Source organism: Humulus lupulus, chromosome 6, assembly GCF_963169125.1.
Source record: "Humulus lupulus chromosome 6, drHumLupu1.1, whole genome shotgun sequence".
In the NCBI taxonomy this organism is placed as follows: domain Eukaryota; kingdom Viridiplantae; phylum Streptophyta; class Magnoliopsida; order Rosales; family Cannabaceae; genus Humulus; species Humulus lupulus.
This window is the reverse complement of record NC_084798.1, coordinates 85,576,948-85,586,174: the sequence shown is the minus strand read 5'-3', so window position 1 is coordinate 85,586,174 and position 9,227 is coordinate 85,576,948.

Genomic DNA, 9,227 nt, shown 5'->3' with positions numbered 1-9,227 from the left:
CCTGATCCACTCCTCGGCCATGACGACCGAACAGCTGACTATGTACATTCAGCCCCGCAGCTCTCCATCTCAGGGTTGGTCCAGCTTGCCTTTGCCTTTACCTGCACCACGTAGCACCCGTGAGCCGAGGCCCAGCAAGAAAACACAACAACAGAGCATAAACAATCAATAGACAATCCAATATCTCATATCACATAAACATGTTCTCAAAAGTTTAAGCATTCATGAAAACCAAGTATTCAACATAGCAAACATATCATCTCATATCAATAATCAATTTACAAATGTTAACTAGGGTTAGCGCCCTTAGGACGCACCCTTTGTTTATCCCACTGACTCCGGCCCGCTTAAACCGAGCTCAGTGAATATTAAGCTGTCCTCGGCTACAAGTGGCCAAGCCGCGCCCTGTGCGCAAATATTGAATACGACACCCTTAGGCCATTTATCACATGTCCCATGGCATAATACCATCTATGACATTATACAGATATCAAGAGCACTTAGTCCCATCACAAACATATAACCGGGTGCAGTTTCCTTGCCTTTAAATTCGCTAGCTTTGTTCACTTTGATCCTTGAGCATGATCCCTCTTGAGCCCTAGCGCACACCTAGTCACAACCATAGGTCAAAATCATCACCAACCCTCAAGTCCAAAACCTAACCTCGGGACCAATCCCGAGCCCTCAAGAAGTCCCAATTCCACCAAACGGGGTGGTGGAATTGAACCCCGAACCCCCGGGCAAAAACCCTTGAAAATAACTCAAAAACCCCTTTCTGGAAATAGGGTAGCACTACAGCACTCTTTGGAGGGTGCTACAGTGCTACAAGCAGAACCCAAAAACCCCCAGACAACCTAGCTTAGCGCTACAGCGCCCAAAGGCTAGCGTTGTAGTGCTAGTCACAGAACCAGCCACCCTGCATTTTTCCTTCCTGCGATTTCCCCGAGCCAACCCTTACCAAAACTTTTCCAATCTTCAACAAAACTTAAAAAAAAGCTTATCAACATACTCCACTCATCCCAAGCATCCCAAATACACAAAACCCAATCACATGCACCCCTAATCTCAAAATTCACCATGGTTGAACCTCAAACTCGGAAACTTCAGCACAATAATCAAAACCTCAGAATTTAGAGCTTAGAACTTTATACCTTCAATGGGGATTCGACCTTAAGTCAGCCTCTGCACCTCCTTGGCTTAATCCTCCTCAAACCCTTGGCTTTAATTCCCTAGAATTCCCATCAAATTCAGCTTAGACACCTTAGTTCAATACCAAAACCAGAAACTGAAGAAACTTCAAAGTCTTACCTCAACTGAATGGTTTGTTCTTGCTAAACCCTTGCCAATTCTTCAAGCCAGACCAAGGACTCTTGCCTCAAGCTTACTCTGGCTTCCCCTGGGTTTCTGCTCCAAAATACCTCAAGAATTGATGGAGGTATGCCTAAACCGACCTTGGAAATGGCCTGCTCCTCTTTCCCTTTCCTTTCCCTTCTTTCTTTCCTTTCTTTTCTTTCTACAGACTTCTATTTCTTTCTACAAGTTTCACTAAACATAAAGCCTCAGTTATGCATATCCTTTATAAGACCAAATGACCACAATACCCTCCCCTTTAATTCTAACTCCTTTAATCCACCTAGGGGTATTTTGGTCATTTCACCCAATTCCCGCTAATTTCTCGAGTGTCTTTATTATTTTATGCTTACTTCCCGATACCTAATTAATCACCAATTATATTCCTCAATATCAAAATAGATCCCAATATACTCTCTAAATTCCCATTTATACCCCCAGGCTCGCCCCGAGCCGGGTATAAATCCTCGCCGTGACTTTTTCGCTAACCTGCTCACTAGTATCGTCTCGAATCACAGATCACAAATATATCCACATAATAACGTGGTCTCAACAATTATCACATATATATATATACAGTTATGCCCTCAACAGGCCAAAATTACAATTATGCCCTTTCTAACATAATCAGGGCCTACATGCATACTAATACACGTAGTCATGCATCTCAAATATTCAAATAGCCATATAACATGTTTTTAATCATTAAATCACATATATTCCAATTATGCCCTCCTGGCACACTAATCAAGGCCCTTAAGCCTCATTAGTAAATTTGGGTCGTTACAGGCAAACACTTGTCAGTGGATTTTGAAATGAAGCGGTTCAAAGCCGCCACCCTTCCAGTTAGGCTTTGAACTTCTTTACGCGATCTGGGTGAGGGAATTTCCAACAACGATCTAATTTTCTTGGGATTCGCCTCTATTTCCCTCGTGTTGACTATGAACCCCATAAATTTTCCAGATGCTACCCCAAAAGTGCATTTCTGGGGATTTAGCTTCATGTCATATCTCCTTAATATTCCAAAACATTCTTCCAGATCGGTCACATGGTTATTGTCAGTATTTGACTTGACAAGCATATCATCGACATACACTTCAATATTTTTCTCCTGATCTGGTTAGCGAACATTTTTTTGACCAAGCGTTGGTATGTAGCCCCGTCATTCTTCAATCTGAATGGCATAACTTTGTAACACTATACGTTATGCTCGGTCATGAAACTAGTATGTTCTTGGTCCGCAGGGTTCATCGCGAACTAGTTATATCCAGAGTATGCGTCCATGAAGGACATGAGCTCGTGATCTGCCGTGGCATCTACCAACTGGTAAATCCTTGGTAGTGGGAAACAGTCCTTGGGACAAGCTTTGTTTAGGTCGGAGAAGTCGATACAAGTTCTCCACTACCCGTTCGGCTTCGGGACTAGCACGGGATTGGCAACCCAGATCAGGTATTTTTCTTCCTGGATAAACCCACATTTTGGAAACCAAGATACTTCTTCCTCAAGGGCTTCAGCTCGGACAGTTCCCAAATGTCTCCGTTTTTGGGATTTTGCAGGCACATTCTTGTCCAAATTTAAGGTGTGCATTATTATAGCCAGACTGATTCCCACCATATCTTCATGCAACCAAGTGAAGACGCCCAGGTTTTCCCGTAAAAAATAGACCAGCTCCTTATTTCTTTTGTCGTCAAGATTCTTTCCAATCTTTACGACTCTTGAAGTTTCTTTGGGATCGATGTTTACTTCCTCGAGCTCTTCTATGGCTTTGAGCTCTGATCTGTCTTCGCCTACCCGCAGGTCAATGTCGTCGCATTGGGCGACCTCACTATCCTCTTTCTGCTGAGGTTCTTCCGTCCCATGAGTAACTTCTACTTCCTAGAATTCCTCATCTCTGTCACTTATTACCATCGCTTGCTGCCCGGGTTGTGATTTTCCCTTCATAGAAGTGCTATATCATTCCCTGGCAGCGAGCTGATCGCCTTTAACTGTACATATCCCCATAGCTGAAGGGAATTTCATTGACAGGTGGCGGATAAAGGTTATGGCTTCAAATGCCATCAACACAGGTCGACCCAAAATTGCATTGTATGCAGCCGGACAATCAATTACAACAAACTCGAGTAATTTGGAAATAGTTCCTGACTCTTCTCTCAATGTCACCATCAGTTCGTTCGTCCCGATGGCTACTGACCCTTCTCCCGAAAACACGTACAAAGTCATCGAGGTCGCCTTCAAATCAGTTACGGATAACCTAAATTTTTCTAGGGTGGTCCTGAAAAGTAGATTTACAGAACTCCCGTTGTCCACTAGTGCTCTTCGGACCCTTCAGTTTGCGAGCTGAACGGTTACCACCATCAGATCATTATGTGGGAATTGGACGTGGCTAGCGTCCTCTTCTGTGAAAATGATTGGTTGCTTTTCCAATTGCTTATGTTTCGATAATTGTTGCTCCAGGATGAACTCCATCCCGTTAGGAGACTTCAGTTCGTTAATGTACCTCTTTTGGGCCCCGCTGCTCGTGCCTGCCAAATGAGGTCCTCCTGCAATAGTGGTTATGTCTCCCCCTACTATCGGAGGAGGTTCGACCTGACTTGCTTGAGCCCCGACTTGGCCTATCGAAGCTTCAGGGACTGATTGAGGGTTTCGCCCGGTGGGCTGACTAGGGACTACTCGATTTTGGGCGTACTGGCCAACGGTCCAGCTCTAATGAGAGCTTCGTTCTCATCCTTCAACTGCCAAAAATCATCAGTGTTATGACCGATGTCATTATGGAATTGGTAGAATTTTGAGGGATTTCTCTTCGCCCTCTAGTTCCTCAATGGTTCTGGATTTTTCCATGGAAGGAGATTGGAGTTTTCCAGAAAAATGTGCTCCCGGGTATTCGTTAGGTTGGTATAGGTAGCGTAGACGGGCTTGAATTTCTCCCCAGGCTTGTTTTTCTTTGTCCCACTCTGGTCTCCCTCACCATTCCCCTTCCTTTTTTTATTCCCCCTTGGTTATTCTGTGTAACGGTTTGAGCCGTAGGTGCAACATCCATTACCACTCCACCGGGTTGGACAAGGGTATGGCTGGTTCCTGCGATAGAAGCTCGTGCCTCCTCTAGATTTATCCATTCTTGGGCTTGGGCCCAATAATTCGTCTACGCTCTTAACTCCTTTTCTTTGGAGTTCCTGCCACAAATCTCCCCCAACGAGGATTCATGTCCACATTTCCATGAGTTTGGAGCTATCATCAACATCCCTAGCTCGTGTAGTGACATTGGAAAATCTGCTCAGATATGCCTTCAACGTCTCACCAGGTTGTTGCTTTACGTTGGCCAATGAATCAGCCTTAACTCAAGCTGCCTGCGACGCTCGGATTGCTTTTTTGAAATCAGAAGAAAATTTCTTCCACGAGCTTATGAAATGCCTCTTGTATTGTTTAAACCACTGCCTGGCAGGCCCGACCAAAGTTGCAGGGAAAAAAATACACCTTAGATTGAGCCCGACATTGTGGGCCATCATCATGGTGTTAAGCATTATGAGGTGATCAGACAGATCTCCTTCTCCATCAAACTTTGGCATGTGTGACATCCTAAAAACTATGGGATATGTTGCTGCCGCAATGTTTGGAGTGAAAGGCTCGAGCTCCTCATCCGAGTCGCAATCATCCTTTTCTTTTCCGGATAAAAGTCTTTTCATTTATTCTTCCATTAGAGCTAATCTCTCGAGGGTTTGGTCCCTAGTCCCTAGGTTAGCTGGGGGCTGTTCAACAACTCCCATTCTATCATATGCGTTTGATGGGTTGTTGTCCTTCCAAGCTCGAGCTTGGTTTTGTGAGGCATTCCCGTTATCGTGTACTATGGACGGAACTTTCTCTTGTCGAGTGTAGCTAACACCTCCATCTCGAGCTGGATACCTTCTCTATGAGTTCAGATGATTCTGCAAGTGGGGTTGCAGGTCATACCGAGGGCTTTGCGCTAAACTCAAGTGATTTCTTAGGTCACTCTTGGACTTGCCGTTACAATGACTTTCGGTCCAGTAACTTCTGTTTGTAAAGCTTACAACTCGCGGTTGAAAACAAGGGCTTGGATTCTCAACACACGTTCATGGAGCAGAAGTATTCACAGATGGGGGAAGATTTCTCTTGGTGTCCCCATGAGCTGGAATATCTTGTTGAGGACAAGGTGGTGTTGGATGTCTTATAGGTGATGGGGGATGCCTTATTGGTGAGGCTATCCTCGTTCTCTACTCCAATGTCCCTAGGTCTCTATGCCTGGCAGTCCGATCGTGTCGTAGGAGGATTTGTTGGAGCATTTTGTCTTCGTGAGCCTGTCCTAGCCCTCCTCGTGGATTGTCATGGGCATTCCTGGGGATCTGTGAAGAAGGCACCAAACTTGGGGTTGCAGTCCTGACCGAATGACTGACATGTTGACAACCCCTGTGATGGTTGCTGGGTCGAGCATTCTAGTGATCTCGCCCCGCAGGTACAGAACTTAGAGTGGCCATTCTGACTGATCGACTTGGTTTGGATCGATTATTCCTGTGGGACTTATGAGACCTACTTTGCCTCTTTCCGACATTAACGTCGGTTACAAGAGAGGGTAACCAAGCCAAGACCTCCTCAATCTGCTTATTTTCCCTAGCAAGATGCTCCTCAGCTGCATATTTTCAATCTCGATGGTCGTCAGATAACCTGGATTAGGATTTGGCTGTAACGACGCCGAACTCCTAGTATCGCCTTGACCTACTGGTTGTTTTCACGGACGTTGCTGAACATCCGGACCTCCTTCATTGGGAATAGCAGTATGATGGGCCTCCTGCCCACTAGGCTGTTCTGCCTCATTGTCCTGCATTGAGCGAGTGTCCACCATGATGAAAATGGGCTGGAATTTGAGTAGCACTAATGAGCTCTCAATGAAAGCACCAAACTGTTGACGTGGTTTTTCGCCAATGAGAAATTAAGAAGTAAAAAGGGCAGATTAGTGCTTAGTAATAAAATGTAATGAAATAATAAGAACTCACTCAAAAGCACCAAACTTTTACGTGGTTCCGTGGTTAAATTCCACCTAGTCCACGAGTCAATATTATTGTTGTTTCTCTCTCTATTTTGGCAGAGTTTCGGTAATACAGAATAATGGTCTCCCTTCCTGGCCAATATTCCCAGTATTTATAGGGGAATTCCATGGACATGTTTGGGTAACCGTGTAAACAAACCACGTAATTACATATATGGTATATAATTAATACAGATTATTCCCATGTACATTGGGATATGATCAAATAACATAATAAACACGTTCCTGCTATCTTGGGTGATAAATGACATAAATATGATGCAGCCTGGTCATTAATGAAAGTATAAAGAATCCCCAAGTCTCTTGGGATCCTTTAGTATGCATTATATCTGGGTCCTCATGAGCTGAATATCTCATACGAGCTCAAGCTTGGCAGCTATCTGACTTCTAGCTTGTAATGGTCCAGGACGCCCAATATCGGGTTTGACCACCATGAACTTCAAGCAACTCAGGTGGTTAATGATTAGATATTCTACTTGATTATCTTTTCCACGTATTTACATGCCAGCTGTACCTGATCTGAGTGAGTGAACTCGTGCTAAAATTATGGTACAACAATATTGTTTGGATTTGTGATTTATTTTCTATAGTAAATAAATGTTATTTCTAGAATGTAATTTTAGTGGACATTCTAGCAGCAACAAAAGATGTGGAGGTTGATGTGAAGCAAGAAAAATCCCTTTAGAAACAACGAACTCATTATGAATTAAAAAGAATATTAATAAAAATAAATAAATTAATTAATTTAAAATTTTTAAAAATGAATAAATTATTTTCAAGTTATACATATTTATGTGCTTAAACAAATGAAAACATTTTTGTTGTTGTTTTTTTTCTTCTCATTTTTCTATTCTAATTTTTCTAATTTATGAGCAATAATAATAATAATAAATATTTATTTAAATTATTTATGTTTTTTTATTTAAATGTAATAGTTTTATAAAAATATATCTTAACAACATATATAATTTAAATTTAATTGATTTAAACGATATATAATTTGAATTCAAATTCAATTAGATATTTAATTATGACAACTATTTAATTAAATTATAAATATAAATAAACATTATTTTTTCTCATTTTTTATTTTACTTTTCTAATTTATGACTATTAATCAATTAAGGAAAAAACTCTATCTATTTTCGCTTTTTTAGTTTAATAATAATTATAATAGATGTGAATTAAAATATCTATATATAATAATAATAAAATCTATCTATTTATATTTTTAACATTTTGATAAAACACGGGATCCAACTGTTAGTTTTTAACAATAAATTATCCAAACGGTAATCAACCAAAATACATGTGGTTCAAATAATCTATCTTTATATTCATATTTTTAACACTTTGACAAACACATAAGGTCCGCAAGTTAATTTTAAAAAATAAAGGGTCTAAATGGGTAATAAGCTAAAATACAAGGTTCAAAATGGTGTGAACCCTTATAGAAAACATAAATTATAAATATATTTATATAATTGACTTTTTATAAAGAATTTTTAACCTTTTGAATATTTACATGATCCAAATGTTAATTTTAAAAAATAAATAATCAAAACTAGTAATCGACCAAAATATAGCGTTCAAATAATCAATCTATCTATTCCTATTTTAACATTTTGACAAAACTAATGGTCCACAAGTTAATTTTTAAAAATAAAGGTCACAATGGATAATCAGCTAAAATACAAGGTTCAAAATGGTGTGAACCCTTACAGAAAACATAAATTATATAAACATATATATAATTTAATTTTTATAAAAGTTTGAACCTTTTAAATAAATACATACATGGTCCAAAATATAATTTTTAAAAATAAAGTGTCCAAACGGGTACTCGGTCAAAATATAGTGTTTAAATAATCGACCTATCCATTCCTATTTTTAACCTTTTGACAAAACATGAGATCTAAAGTTAATTTTTAAAAATAAAGGGGTCAAACGGGTAATCATCCAAAAAAGTCTTACACAAAATATAATTTTCATATACATAATTTAAATTTTATAAAAAAAACCACACAAAACATATAATAATAATAATAATAATAATAATAATAATAATAAGAAGAAGAAGAAGAAGAAGAAGAAGAAGAAGGGATATTGGTGGCGATAATGTCCAAATTTTTTCAAAAGTTACACTTTATTACTCAATTTTTTTTTTGTTGGCGGTAATAATACATAAATCTACAATTTTGGTATAACCGTTAGTACTCACCGTTAACTGTTTGTTAAGTATCCACATGACACAATTTTATATTCGTTGTTGACCCACGATTTGGCCAACGACACGGAGTCAAATATACGACAAAGGATAAAACGGCAAGTAAGAAAGATGATCTAATGGAAGAGAAGAAAACACCAAGGATTTATAGTGGTTCCGCCCCAAAAGATGGTAATGACCTACGTCCACTTAGTGCTATTATTAGATTGAATCTCAAAGCAGTGATCAAAGAACTAGGGTTCTTGAGTTTCACAAACCTTGGAAGAAATATAATAAAACGATGGATAATTGCACTATATCTCTCTCTCTTTTTCTCTATTTCAGCAAAAAGATTCAGGAGTCAAAAGTCTCTTCCTTGAGCTATTTCATGTATATTTATAGGCTCAAGGAGGGTTACATATGCCAACGTGCCTTATCTTTCCTTAATAATCGCGTATCAAGATAATAATGAAGAAATATTCCACACAATTATTATAAGGTTATAGTTTAAGAAGGAAATAAGTCAGGTTATATGACTAGCCTGGTCGTATCTAAAAATTAACCCCTGGCGAAGCGATATGCTTCTGGTCGATAGTCGAGCAGTACTTCTGATAG